The sequence below is a fragment of the Scyliorhinus canicula genome, chromosome 9 (genome assembly GCF_902713615.1).
Source record: "Scyliorhinus canicula chromosome 9, sScyCan1.1, whole genome shotgun sequence".
In the NCBI taxonomy this organism is placed as follows: Eukaryota; Metazoa; Chordata; class Chondrichthyes; order Carcharhiniformes; family Scyliorhinidae; genus Scyliorhinus; species Scyliorhinus canicula.
The window spans coordinates 34,099,259-34,114,635 of NC_052154.1; the positions used below are offsets into that span (position 1 = coordinate 34,099,259).

General features: G+C 51.9%; 1 protein-coding gene across 1 annotated transcript in view; it reads right to left on the minus strand.

Annotated features, from left to right (window-relative positions):
- sult5a1 (sulfotransferase family 5A, member 1) overlaps positions 1 to 15,377 on the minus strand; it is a 173,452-nt gene that overhangs the window by 10,271 nt on the left and 147,804 nt on the right. The window lies entirely within an intron of this gene.

Below are 15,377 nucleotides of genomic sequence, written 5' to 3' on the forward strand. Positions count from 1 at the left end.
CACAACAGAAAAGAAAGTTAGAGATGGCATAAAGTGGGCAGCTAATTTATTGTTGCCTGTTTTGCATTCCAGTCCCATATCAATTTCACGTCCAGTTTTACAAATCCTGCTGAAAAAGATACTCTGGGATGGACTTCCGAGGTTGGGAAGGGTGCTTGATGGGGCCCAAAAATAGCAGACTTTGCCAGTTTTCCAAACCCATTCTCACTGTCGGTCATTTTAGCCAAAGCGGGTTCAGGGTTCCCAGGAGTGACTGTCCCCACCAGGTCAGGCAGCCAAAGAGCCTTATATTTTTTTTAAATGTTTTTATTGAGTTGTTTTGGTATGCAAAACAAGTATAAATATGGACAACATTAGGAGACAGAGGAAAAAAATAAAAATTAAAAATGTAACTATTTACACAGTTTCAACGATTTGAAATGAAAAATGAAATTCGCTTATTGTCACAAGTAGGCTTCAAATGAAGTTACTGTGAAAAGCCCCTAGTTGCCACATTCCGGCGCCTGTTCGGGGAGGCTGGTACGGGAATGCATACATACATCATAGCTTTTTTTCATCTTACATTTTTTAAAGTGCCAGATGTGGTTTCCTGCGTTTCATTTCCCATCGGTTTTCTTTGTTTCCCCCTTGGTTCAGGTTGTTGTATTTCCCCCTCCCCCCCCCCCCCCCCCCCCCCCCCATTTCTTATTCTTCTTTTGTTGGGCATATTGCGTTCCACGTTTCCCTGTTCCCCCTCCCACTCCCCTTTTCCCTGCCCCTTGCTGTGTCATGGCTACCCCCTCCTGTTCTTTGGCTCCCTAGTTGTTGGCTCCAAACAGGTCCTGGAACAACCGAGTGAATGTCTCCCATGATTTGTGGAAGCTCTCCTCCGACCCTCGGATGGCAAATTTAATTTTCTCCATTTGGAGAAATTCTAACAGGTCGGACTGCCAGTCTGCAGCTTTAGGTGGTGCTGCTGACCGCCAGCCGAGCAGGATTCCCCGGCGGGCGATTAGGGAGGAAAGAGCATCGGCCCTCCTCCCCATGAAAGATCTGGCTTTTCTGATACTCTGAAGACTGCCACACTCAGGCAAGGCTCTACCTTGGATGTTGCCTCGAAGAAGGTGTCCAAAACCCAGCATGTCTGGGGTAAGACCAGAACATCTGGGCATGGTTGGCCGGCTAGCTTGGCACCGTTCGCATTTACCTCCACCTCAGGAAATAACCAACTGATTTGGGTTCTGGTTAAGCGAGCTCTGTGTACCACTTTTAGCTGCATTAGGCTTAGTCTTGCGCATGTGGAGGTGGAGTTGACCCTGTGCAGTGCTTCGCTCCAGAATCCCCACCCTATTTCAAACCCCAATTCCACCTCCCACTTCTCCCTTGTCTCGTCCAGTTGGATATCGGCCTCCTTAGCAGTCGCCCGTACGTATCACCACAGTTCCCTTTCCCTAGAATGTCCGCGTCTAATAGGCCCTCTATCAGTGATTGTCATGGTGTGGTGATATGCCTCTGGGCTATATCATAAAAGGAGGGCGTGCGACCTCCAACCAGCAGGTGGCGGTGTAGACACACCATGCGGTCTCCAGGCCAAGGTCATGTGACAAGTGACCTTCAAGAAGTCGTCTCGATATTGGAAAAACTGGCCTCAGAGGTATGCGGTAACCCATTCCAAGTCTTTGAAACGTCTCTGGTAATTTACTCCCAAGCCATCAACGGCACTGATGATGAATGGGAGGACATAGGCGATAATGCTGATGACAGCGACGTGGAGATTGCAATAGTGGTCAACTCTGAGGCCGATCCTGAGGAGGTGCTGGACAATTTCATGATGCAGCTTCACAGATCACTCACATATTTGATCTAGATGGTCCAGTGACTGGATCAGCTCAGTCAGAGAGCATTGTTATCTCAAGTAATGAAGAGCAACTCAACCAAGAGGCACACCAAAATCCATCACCGTGTTCTCAAAGTTGAGAGGAAAAGGAGGAGAAGACTGGGAGAGCCAGCTCATCCCAGCAACGAAAACAGTCGCAAGTAGCAAACAGCATCATGCAAGGAAGCAAAAGAGAAAGTGACTACAGTAGTGACACAAGTATGGCAATCATTGACACTGGTCTTTCAATGGCACAGAGCGAAGATCAAGAGAAACAAGAGGCCAGCACGTAAACCAGTCTTCAAAGAGGCTGGCAACAGCTCGAATGAGCGCACAGGTGATCCCGTGAGGGTGGCTTAATGATCTATGCAAAGGAAACAGACACTCGTCAGGCACAGCATGCTTTGCACACCTTAATAAAGCGCATTCTCTTTATCAGCCAAGTAGAATGAATGTATAAAGTTTGACATTCAATGTTGCCTGTACCATTATTTTAATGCTTTGTGAAAAAGGAGGATGTGGTGTTATGCCTGTGGGCGATATCATAAATGGAAGGTGTGCGACCTCCAACCAGCAGGTGGCAGTGCTGACACACCATGCCGTCTCCAGCCAGGCTCATGTGACCAGTCACTCACATATAAGGGTAGACACATCCAGCCATCTTCAGAACAAGATTGAGAGGGTAATAAGACGTACCAGTGAATGGCCGGTGGAACTTGCAGATTTCAGAGGAGTAATAAGCAAACTCCATGATACCGTGCTCTGTATCAGATTGCTATCTTACCACACGAGACTCAATAAAAGATTCTGATTTGGACATGTCGAAGTGTCAGGTGAGTTCCTTCGTATGGTATAGAAGACCAAACACAACAGTGGGTACGATCTTGTTTCCCTTCGTAGGAAGTTTTTGATTTGTAGGAACCTATGTGTGTTTCCCTCCATCAGTTGGAATCTTTCTGTCAGTTCTTTGAGCGTTGTTAGCCTGTTGTTGGTGTAAAAATCCATAATTGTCAGTTTCCCCCGTCCTGTCTCCACCTTTTGAAGGTGGCGTCCATAGACGCTGGTGTGAACCTGTGGTTGTTGCAGATGGGGGTTTTGTCCCCGCCAGGGAGAGTGGGAGTGTGTTCCATCTCAGCAGGTCCTTTTTGACTTCCTCCATCAGGCTGGTCAGATTCCACTTGTGAACCCCCACCTAGTCGTGAGCAATTTGGATTCCCTGGTAGTGGAATTTGTGTCAAGCCTGTGTCAGGCCTGTTTAAAAGGCAACCACTTCAGCTCTTCCCCGTCCCCTTTGCTCTGGTTACGTTTGTAGCCCGCGAAGGCTCCAAACTCTTTCAAGAGCACTTTGATTTCTTCCATGCTGTTTCGGGGGTACCGAGATGTAGAGGAGCAGATCATCTGCATAGAGAGGGACTCTGTGCTCTCCGTCTCCTCTCCAGTCATTTCCAGTTCTTTCTTTCCGAAGCGTGATCGCTAGTGGTTTGATCGCAAGGTATAACAGCAGCGGGGGTAACGGGCATTGTGTCTTTGTGCAGCTGGAAGTACTTAGAGCTGGTGGTGTTTTTCCGTACGCTCGCTATGGGGGAGCTATACAGGACTTTCACCCAGGCAGTGAATCCTGTTCCAAGCCTGAACCGCTCCAGTACTTCTATGCAATACTTCCATTCAGCTCTGTTGTCGGCCTTTTCTGCGTCCAGGGAGACGATCACCTCAGGTGTTTTCTCTCCCTGGGTGGAGTCATGATCACGTTCAGAAGGTGCCTGATGTTCAATGTTAGCTGTCTACCCTTGACAATGCATATCTGGTCTTCTGCTACCATCTCTGGTATGCAGTCCTCCAGTCTCTTGGCTAGGATCCTGGCCAGTATTTCCGCATCTGCGTTTAGCAACGAGATGGGTCTGTAGGAACTGCATTCTGCTGGGTCTTTGTCTGTCTCAGGTATCAGCGAGATTGAGGCTTGTGCCAACGTAGAAGGCAGTGTGTCAATCGCCAGTGTGTCTGTGAACATGTCCCTCAGATGCGGGAACAGCGCTATCGCGAATCTTTTCCAGAAGGAGACAGAGAGCACAGAGTCTCTCTCTATGCGGATGATCTGCCGTGAAATCGACCGGTCCCGGAGCCTTCTCCGCCTGCTTGGACCTGATATTCTCCATGACTTCTCCCAGTTCTAGCGGCGTTTCCAGGCCCCGTCTCCTATCAATAATCTTTATTATCACAAGTAGGCTTACATTAACACTGCAATGAAGTTACTGTGAAAAGCCCCTCGTCGCCACATTCCACCGCCTGTTCGGAACGCAGGGAGAATTTAGAATATCCAATTCACATAACAGCACGTCTTTCGGGACTTGTGGGAGGAAACTGGAGGAAACCCACGCAGACATGGGGAGAATGTGCAGACTCTGCACAGACAGTGACCCAAGCCGGGAATCGAACCTGGGACCCTGGAGCTGTGAAGCAACTGTGCTAACCACCGTGCTACTGAGTTGCCCATAAAACATATAAAGGCACCGCTGAGATCCTCCCCACGACTGGCATGTCCAGTCCATCAAAGAACTTCTTCTTCCCTGAGTCCCCTGCTGGGGAATCTGAGTTGTGCAGCCCCCCCCCCGGTAGAAGTTCTCAAATGCCTTGCTGACCTTTTCCGGCTCCACTACTAATTTGCCTTTGCTATCCCTAATCTGGGCTATTTCATTCGTGGTTGCCTGCTTTCTCAGCTGGTGATGGCCTTGTCTCCGTGTTCGTACAGAGTGCCCGGTGCCTGGCAGAATTGATGCTCTGCTTTCTGCGTAGAGAGCAGGTCAAAATCATGTGTAGCTTTTTCCTCTCTGCCAGGAGCTCTATGGTTGGGGCCTTGGCGTATCGCCGGTCCACTTCCAATATGGAGTCGACTAGCTGTTTCTTAGCCACCCTCTCTTCCCTATCTCTTTGTGCTTTGTAGGCGATAACTTCACCCCTGATCGCATCCTTCAGTGCCTCCTCCAACATTGAGGCTGAGACATCCCCATTCTGCTTATTAGTAATACACATTAGTAGTCCAAAGATGTGCAGATTAGGTGGGTTGGCCATTATAAATTGCCCTTAGTGTCCAAAATTGCCCTTAGTGTTGGGTGGGGTTACTGGGTTATGGGGATAGGGTGGAGGTGTTAACCTTGGGTAGGGTGGTCTTTCCAGGAGCCGGTGCAGACTCGATGGGCCGAATGGCCTCCTTCTGCACTGTAAATTCTATGTAAACTTGTCTATGGCTTGTGATATTTTCTCGAGGGGCCGTGTCCAACCTTCATGGAGGGCCTTGGGCATGCCCGTCTCCAAACACACATCCAGATAATTAGGTTACGATCACAGAATATTCTGCCCTTACCAGCTCTAGAAGCATCAGTTTTCCCACTACAAAGAAGTCAATCTGCAAATAGTCATTATGTACTTGGGAGAACTCATTTTCCCCTGGGTGGATGAATCACTATGGGTCCAGCGCCCCCACATGTGCCTTGAATAGGTTGAGTTCCTTCGCCAGATTGGAGGTCTTCCCTGTTTTGGGGATTCTATGTCAGAGTTTTCTGTTATGGTCTTCTTTACAAACACCATGTCGTCCCAGTTGGGAGTGTACACGTGAATGAGGGCTACTGGTGCTACGTCAAGGACACCGCTGACGATGACGTACCACCCCCTGGGTCAAAACTGTTCTTGTCGCTGTGAACATCGTCCTCTTATTTAACAGCAGGGCTACCCCCCTGGCCCTCGTCCCATAGCAGGAATGGTAGGTCTATCCCACCCAGCCCTTACTTACCCGCAATCGGTCCTTCTCCCTCAGGTGTGTCTCTTGGAGGGAGACTATGTCAGCTTTCATACTTTTCAAGTCAGCGAAGACTCTGGATCTTTTCACTGAGCTGTTAAGTCCCCTGACCTTCCAGGTGACTATCCTGATGTTGAGGGGTGGGGGGGGGGGAGTTTGTCCCCTCGCTCCTGCGGGATCAACTATACTTACCTACCTGGTGGATGCGTCCCTGCACTCCAGGGTTTCCCTTTGTCCATGGACCCACCCAAGTGGTTGCTTGCAGCGCCACTTTGCTCCAATTTGCCACGTGTGACCTGTTGTACCCAGCCTAATGCCCTCAATCTTTCTTTACCTACCTCTCCTATGTGGTTCTTCTCCCCCCCTCCATGCTCCACGGCCCCTCTCTCCTGCATAATTCCTGGTGCTAGCTACCTCGCTAGTGTGGTGGCCCCCCTCCTGGGGCTAGTTGTACATCCTCCTGTCGCCCGATCCCTGGGATCCCTGTCTGCCATTACCCTCACCTTCTCCTGAGCTTTGCAGTGCTTGTTCATACCTCCCTCTCTTACCGCTCTCATCCCCAGAACGAGGCAGTCCACTGCCGCGTAAAGTGATCGCTCTGGTGATGGTTCACAGTTGGCAGTACAGTGTGTGAAAAGAAAAAACTTGAAAGAGTCTCTTTCTGTGGACTCTTCATCGCTGCCCCTTCTGTCACTTTTCCAGTTTGTTCTCCGCAACGAACCTGTCCATGTCCACAGGGGCCGTGAAGAAGTGCTTCCTGCCTTGGAACGTGACCCAGAGCTTGGCTGAATACAACATTCCAAACCGTACCCCATTTCTATACAGTGTGGTCTTCGCCCTATTAAATTCAGCCCGGTGCTTGGCCACGGCAAACTAAATGTCCTGATAAATCCAGATCCAGTAGCCTTCCCAACTACAGTTTTTTATTGCCTGGCTGAGCGCTTGATTCTTTCCCAGTCCTGGTACCTGTGCATCTTGGCAATTACCCCCCTGCCGTTCCGCTGTTTTGGGCTTTGGTTGAAGTGACAGATGTGCTCTGTTGATTTCCGATGGGTTGGGGAAGCTATCCCTTCCCACCAGGTTGCCCAGCATTTGGGCCACATAGCCTGTGGAGTTCATCCCTCCGGTAGGCCCATGATTCATAGGTTTTGCCGCCTCAACTGGTTCTCCTGATCCTCAACTTTCCCTTTCAGGTTCCCTTGTCGCAACCAGCCTTTTCCAGGGCGATGATCCGGTCACCCTGGTCTGTTGGAGCCATATCCAGCTCCTTGATTGTTTCTTCTTGGACCACCAGTCGCCTCTCCGCCTTATCTCGGGCCACCTGTGATGTCACCAGAGCTTCAGCGACCACACCCTTCACCACAGCTTGGATGTCCAAATTTGTTCCGTCCCGATGCTCTCTTAATTCTCTTGAAAGAAACATCCTCCATCCATCCCCTGGTGTGGTGGGGGCTTCTCGTGTGGTGGGCCAGCCTCTCCTGCTCTGGCAAGGCCCGGGTTTCCCCACCTCGTGCATCGGCCGGTTCAGTTGTTTGTTTGTCCAGGCTTTTTCCGCTCCTGGTCACCACTCGTCCTCTTAATGAAATGAAAATGAAAATGGCTTATTGTCACGAGTAGGCTTCAATGAAGTTACTGTGAAAAGCCCCTAGTCGCCACGTTCCGGCGCCTGTCCGGGGAGGCTGGTACGGGAATCGAACCATGCTGCTGGCCTGCTTGGTCTGCTTTAGAAGCCAGCGATTTAGCCGAGTGAGCTAAACCAGCCCCTGCTGTTTGGCTGCTGTTTCCTTCTTCTGTGTTTTGGCAGTGGTGTGGGGATGTTTTGTGGTATTAGCGGGTGTTTTCCGGGCAAAAAGAGTCTATTTTACAAGTTTGTGGGAGGTGAGCCACCTTCTCAGCACATCCCCGTCACCAGAAGTCATTGAGAGCCTTGTTAAAGGTCAGTTACAGAGGCTGTCTGTCTGTGTTTTTCTAGAAAGCCTCCAGTTTCCTAACATGATGGGCCGGGATAGGGGGGACAGTTCAACTGCCTAGAGGTGGACAGCAAGCAGCAAGCCAGGGCGCCTGTACCCGAGGCAGACCTGCAGGCCTCCTGGATGGTTATGTGAACAAAGGCTGCCCTGTAGAGGGACTCCTCTCCACACATCGGCAGATCTGTGCCATGGCTGCTTTCTCTTCTTTTAAAATGGCATTTATTGAGAAGTGGTTGAGCGTGCGCCTTCAAGTTGAAACATCTTCTCAGTTACTTCGCATTCATTGCAGCCGGTGGCTGCTCTGAAGCTGCAGGGCCCCTGATTTTCTCGCTTTTTGTGAGCTATAGCTTGTCTGCTGCTATCAATTGAACAAGGAACCTGACTCCATCTCAGTTTAGGGGTACCGCTGGTCAAAATGCCAATCGGTGACTTGAATCCCCTCAGGGACAGGTTCCGAACCTGGAAATAGGAATGGCTCCAGTTCCCTGCCAGCAATGTGAAAACTCGGCCCTCTTGGTTTATTGTCTGTCCTGTATTCACAAAGGGCCAGAGTCTGATTTCATATTCTGTTAAGTGACTGATTGATATTGCTACCGGCTTGAATCAGACTGCTTCTGGGGCTGCAGAGCTGGTGCTGATAACGAGGTTTATGTGTGTGTGATTTGGGACAAGCATGGACTCCTCTGATTTCTCATGAAACCCAAGTATCCTTAACATGCACAAGCCTAGCCTGGGCAGTTGCCAGTAAAACATAGAGCAAGTGTTACACGTAGGGTTTGAGTGAAATTAAACTTGGGTGAAATGTTTCAAGGTTACACCTCATCTCCACCATTCTGTAGACTTTTGTGAGGGGGCAGCCTTTGTCCATTAATGATGCGAGTGGGTTCCATCAGATGGGTCCAAGCCTGGCTGCCTAAAGAGATAACAATTCCTGCGTTGACTAATTGCATGAGGGTTGATTGGAGTGGCCGGGGCAAGAGAGCCTGGAAACCCCTCCCTCATGAGCAGATGGCTGTCAGAATTTCCACTAGTACGGGGCAGTGGAGCACTAAAAAAGCACCTGAAGTAATACTTCTGCCCACTGACTCAGTTAATGAGGGATCTCCCACTTGCCCACAAACTCAACTGCCTTTTAGACACAGAAGTCACGGGCAAGTACAATCCCAACTGTGAAAATGAAATAAAAATTAAATGAAAATCGCTTATTGTCACGAGTAGGCTTCAATGAAGTTACTATGAAAAGTCCCTAGTCGCCACATTCCGGCGCCTGTTCGGGGAGGCTGGTACGGCAATTGAATGGTGCTGCTGGCCTGCCTTGGTCTGCTTTAAAAGCCAGCGATTTAGCCCAGTGTGTTAAAATATGAGAACGGTATTTCAATATGAGATCAATGTGGTTTCAACCCCCACCCCAGCCTCCGAAAAGAACATCAAATGTCAGTGAACAATAGCGTACAAAAGCATTTACTAATGGAAATAACCTAAACTGTCCGAACTAAGGACCCAAAATCTTTGATGGAACAGAGCGTGGATCTTTAACGCTCACCACAATTGCCTCAATTTCTTTGTTATGAAATAATATTCTTCAATTTTACATGAACAAATCTTTCACAGATTCTAACCGCCGTAGCAATCTTTTCATTATAATTCTATCCAGTGGATTAAAACCACTCAGCAGCAACATTGACAAGAATCCAATGCCTTCAGCCAAGTTTCAAACTTGGTCAGTCTTTCCAGCATTGCGTTTCCTTCACCTCATAATAAGCGCAGTAAAAGTGCATTAACCTCTCATCGACTGCTGTGGAGTATTGGAAATGTTCAATGAATTAAATGCTGCTATTTTTACAGAGAACCTATGAAGCATGTCCTTTAATTTTGAGCTCATTACACAGAGCATGCGGATATCACATTTTTGGGATTTAAATTTCAATGCCCTTCCTTCCAGCTTGGATTAATCTCCTCATTCTGCAGGAGGTTGGCTCACGATATGCGGCCAGTGAACTAGTTGTCACTTTCGCTGCTGCCCAGGCGGTGAGTCGGATGTCTGTCTGCAAAATACATCTCTCCAATTTTCGCCTGGTAAACTATAATAATCATAGACATAGAATTTGCAGTGCAGAAGGAGGCCATTCGGCCCAACGAGTCTGAACTGACCCTTGTAAAGAGCACCCCACATCTCCACCCTACCCCCGTAACCCCAGCTAACCTTTTTGGACACTAAGAACAATTTAGCATAGCCAATCCACCTGACCTGCACATCTTTGGACTGTGGCAGGAAACCGGAGCACCCGGCGGAAACCCACTCACTTATGGGGAGAATGTGCAGACTCCACACAGACGGTGACCCAAGCCGAGTATCGAACCTGGCACTCTGGAGCTGTGAAGCAACTGTGCTAACCACTGTGGTACCGTGCTGCCCCACTTGTAAAAGTTCTGGAATAGTGTCCAATTATTTGAATATACTTTCGGCTAATATTTCCACACTTGCCTCAAATGGGACCAGACACTCTATTTGAATCCATTTAAACCAGCTAAAACTTTAGTTGAATCTGTTACTTTCCTGAGGAAATTCTGCAATCACATCTCGTTACTTTCCCTAACTTCTGGGAGCTTTCAGCTCCTTTTTGTTTTCCTCCTCTTGGTCACTCTTTGTTATGCTCACAAGGTTTATTTTGTTAATTCTAAATCTATTTATATCTCAATTTATATGTTTCAACCTGTTAATTCCCTCTTTCGGAAAGTACCTAAGATGTCAATGTTGCTGAGCACTATTTGTTGAAGTCCCCTTGCATTATCAACAGCAACCCTATGAAAATCAGCTCTGATGAATAGACCCAACTGAAACATGAGCTTTCAGTGCTTGAGACAGGTAATGAAACAAAATATGGTCTGGGGAAGCTGTAAATGGTAATACAGAATCAAAACCAACAGCTTCTGTCTGAATAATAGACAGTGGTTCTGATCTGAAATTGTTGAACTCCAGATGGAGAACCTAATAGAACGTTGACGTGCTGTTCCTCCAACTTTCACTAAGCTGTTTGTTGGGCGGATGGCTCTGAGATTTCAAAAACAACTGGAATGGCTAAGCGTGAAATTGGGTGGAAATACGCAGCAAGTCAGGCAGTGTCAATGGAGCGAGAAATAAATTGCATATTTCTGGCTTATTGGGTGGGATTCTTGATCGGCCAATGCCAAAATCGGGGAAGGCGGTTGGGCGGAGAATTGGTTTTGAGGCGGAAATCGTGACAGGTGCCGGATTCACGGCAAATCACAATTCTCCGTTGCCTCGACAGCGGCGTCAATGCGTTCCACTCCACACATTTGCATAGCAGGCCTGACCCGGCATTCTCTGGGGCCTCCACAATTCTCTGCCCCCACTGGGGGGAATTCCCGACATCGAGGTTCACTTGTGCTTTTAAAAATTGAGAAACCAGCGCCTTGGCTGATGAGGGAGAGAGAGGAGGTAGGACATGGAGAGGCGTGACCGTGGGTGCCGGTCCTGTCACTGGCTGGGGTGGGTGGGTGGGGTACGGTGATGAGTGGAAGGAGCATGGGACTGGGGTGACCGCCCCATGTGATTGGGGTGGTGTCCAGGCATGGATCACCATTGCCGAGGCCTGCGCACCCCTATGACCACCCACCTTAGCCCCTGGTTCTGCAGTACCATCAGCTGTATGTGTGCTCCCACCCCAGCCCCCACTCTCCCATCCCACCAACACCCCGCACCCCTCCAACATCCATACCAACCCTCATCAACAGGCCGCCATCCACTGCCGGGGCATCTCATGGCACACCCAAAGGGGGACACAGGGGGCACCGGTGGGGGCTGCGGAGCGTACTACTGGCATGGGCAGCGGTACACCTGACAGCAGGGACGGGCACCAGGGATACAGGTGCCGGGCACCAATGGAACTAGGGATGGGGGGGGGTGAGGGGAGGGGGGGTATGCGGGGCCAGGGTTTGCAGTGTCAAAGGGGCCACCATGTAGCTCGGCGGACCTGATGGGGTTACGCACCATGCTAACATGTCAGCCTTGCACCCTCTGCAGATAACGGATATTGGAATACAGCCAGCAATGGTGCTCTTCTGGTCGCTGCAGCCCTGCTGGACACACTGCAGCAGTATGAGCTGGAGCTGTTCGAGGACGAGGAAGCTGCATTAGTGCAGCATTCATCAGTGGAACAGGAGATAGTCGCTGAGGATGGAGAGCCGGCCGCCCAACAGGCCGAGGAGGCGGCGGTGCCAAGGAGGCGCCCTGTAAGGCCTCGTGTGTACCAGCAGCGCCTGTCATTAGAGGACCTGCCGGACCGGACATGCCAACAAAGACTCCGGCTGAGCAGGCAAACAATGCGACATGTCTGCCGGATCATGGTGCACCTCTCACTGCGGGGAAATGGGGGAGACACCAGCTCCTGGTGGCCGCCAAGCTGGTGGTCATCCTGAAATCTAGGCCACAGGGTCCTTCCAGGAGCCAAGTGGGGACTTGTTTGAGATCTCTCAGAGCTCAGTGCACAGGTGCATCTGTGCCATCATGGAGGCCCTATATGCCCAGTCGGCGCAACATATCCATTTCAATGTGGACCGAGCCCACCAGGATACCTGTATAGCAGGGTTCGGTGCCATTACCGAGATTGGAGATATCCCTTAACCAGGGGGGAATCGAGGGGATGCATGTCACTCTACGAGGCACCTGCAGATGACAGGCCGCTCTACGCAAACCGAAAGGGCTTCCACGCGATAAAACGTGCAGCTGATATGTGACCACCAGCTGTGCATCATGCCCGTCTGCGCCCGATACACGGGCAGTGTGTCCGACACCTTCACCCTGGCGCACATGACAATGCCAGCCTCTTCGAGGTGCACCCCCTGCAGGAGGGTTGGCTCTTGGGTGACAGGGGTTATCCACTGTGGCTGTTACTGATGCCTATCCAAAGGCCACAGACAGATGTGGAGACTTGCTATAAAGACACCCATGCAGCGACCAGGGGCATGATCGAGCGGTGTTACAGCATCCTGAAGATGCAGTTCAGCTGCCTGGACCGCACTGGGCGGGTCCTCCAGTATGGCACTGAGAGGGTCGCCTGCAACGTGCTGACCTGTTGTGTCCTCCACAACATCGTGCAGCAGAGAGGAGACTTGCTGGAGGAGGAGGGTGAATGCCAGGCCTCTTCTAAAGAGGACAATGCAGGGGAGGGGAAAGATGGATAGGATATGGGTCCCAGGCATGCACGGTAGGCCATACAACGTGTGTGCCAGGGCCAATGCGCTTGACGCTCTGATCACCTCCAGGTTCACCGAATTGGGGGGGGGGGGGGGGGGGGGGGGACTGGCCAGGAGCACATCCCACCCCAACACTTCCCACTCCCCAACTGTAACCCCCTTCGTGGTATATACCTCCCGCGCTATGGGGTACAGGCCCTGGGTTGGCAGTACCAGCGGGTCTGGTCCATGGGATGAAGAATGATGACAACCCACTCTGAGATGAGCTCTGGTGCTCCGCATTGTTTTGACAATGTCTAACTCCTGCCAATGGTAGAACTTCCCACCATCCACTTGGGTGCTTCCTGCATGCGAGCTGGCCATTCCATTACATGGGTGTCAACCGATCCTCTGGGGTGCCAGAGATGGGGACGGTGGGTGGCACACCGGAGCAGTGAGCCCTGGCTGAACTTTGGTCCCTAAGCCAAGCCCCCTGTGCCCCCATCGCGGCCAGCCCAGACCAGCCCAACCCTCACACCATCCTAATAGAGCACCGAGGCAGGTTGTAGCATTGTGCATAGGTGTTTAATGTGAAAACATGTACAGACACCTGCCTGAGCCCCTGGAACTAAACTGTGCCCTGCACCTGTGCCAACTTAATTGGTGTCTAGTTTTCTGGACTCATGGACCCTAACGTTACGTCTAGGTGGACCCCCAGATAGTACATCAGGAAGGGAGGTGGCCTGCTGTGATTTCCGCCCTGTGACCTAGGTCCCCTTTGATGGGCATGTTCTGGGGCGACTGGGCTTGAACAGTTGCAGCTCGAGTGTCCCAGGTGGCATAGTGCTGCTCTGTTCTGCCCGCTGCCCACCACGTGCACCAGGGACAGGAGGGGGGAAAGTCCGAGGTGCTGAGGTGTTCCGGCACCTTCCCTGCAGGAGTTACCGGCACAGGCCCATCACCTCCTCCTCCCTCCGGGTACCCAATGGTCCCCGAGCTACTCCATGGGCTGGGAGTGCGAGCGGACCAATCTCCTCAGGCTCCCCCGACACCTGGCGCTTGCAGCCTTGGAGGCCAACTGGCATCTCGACCAGGATCTGCATCCTCACGGGCCATGGAGCACAGGGAGTAGACCACCCCTGTCTGGGACTGCGCCACATCACCCATTGACTGTGCCATCACCTTCTGGGTCTGTGACACGTCAGCCAGTGACTGTGCCACCACCTTCTGGGACTGGGCCACCTCTCTCTGCATCTGTGCCATGTCGGGCAGCGCCTAGGCAACGCCACCGACGCTCAGGAGCGCCGCCGAAATGTCCAGGTGGTTCTGGCACATGGCTGCCTGCGAGAGGGCAGCCATATCCTAGGCCTCAACCAGTGCCTGCACAGAATGCCCCAGGCCTTGGACATCTTGATCCATAGCCAAAATCCTTGCACCCCCCCCCCCCCCCCCCCAAAGGCCTCCACCACGGACGCCTCCCATGCAGTGTTGGCCTGGGTGGCACACATGCCAGCACCACCTCCTGCTCCTGCACACGGTTGGACTCCTCCACCTCCGCCTGCAGGCGCTGGATACTCGCCACCAATCCCTCATGTAGTCCCTGGCTCAGCGACTGCATCTCCTCAATCGACCGTCCGTTCCAGAAGCCCAAAACCTGTCTGGATGGCAGCTAGTTCATGGGGTCAGCCTGCCCTCTGACTATCCGTCCCCTCGGGAGTTCCTACCTCCACCTGATGTACCGGAGCATCTTGTGTGGTGCACACCAGATAGGGTCCCAGGAGCCTCTTCACTAACGTACACTAACGAGGTGAATGTATCTGGGATGGTGGAGAGTGTTGGAGACAGCTGTGATGGGAAGTCAGTGTCACCATCGGAATTAACCTCTGGGGTGTCCTGGGTCTCGAGTTGATGTCTCTCGTCCATGTCGGCATCCTCGCCACTGCTCGGCACTGGGGCTCTGATTCTGGATGTGACTGAGGGCAGGAGACACCAGAACAACCCACCCCCATCACCAGAAAGATACAACACAGGGCACATGATTAGACCACGGGCCAGACAGGAGTGGGAGTGGTGGAGGGGCGGTTGGGGTGGTGTGAGGGTGGTATGGGGGGGTGATGGTGGGGGGGGGAGTGACACACTTGTCACGGGGAACCGCAACTCTACGGGGTCTCACTTCCTCGCCCAATGCCGATCTTCACACCGGCAACTACCCTTTTCCTTGGGCCCAGCAGCCATGTCCAGGGCCCGCTGCTCTGCTGCAGTGAGAGGCTGCAGGCCCAGCAGGCATGTCCAGGGCCCGCTGCTCTGCTGCAGTGAGAGGCTGCAGGCCCAGCAGGCATGTCCAGGGCCCGCTGCTCTGCTGCAGTGAGAGGCTGCAGGCCCAGCAGTCCCCTTACAGATTTCTCCTGCTCCCGGCGGTTATGGGTGGCACCCAGCCACAGCAGTTGGGACGGGTGCTGGCAAGTGGTGCAGGGTGGAGGTTCGGACGCCCTCCATGTGGGGGGTAGGGTTACGGGTATGGGAGATGAGGGTTGGTGCCAGGGGCACAATGCTGCCTATTCGCTCT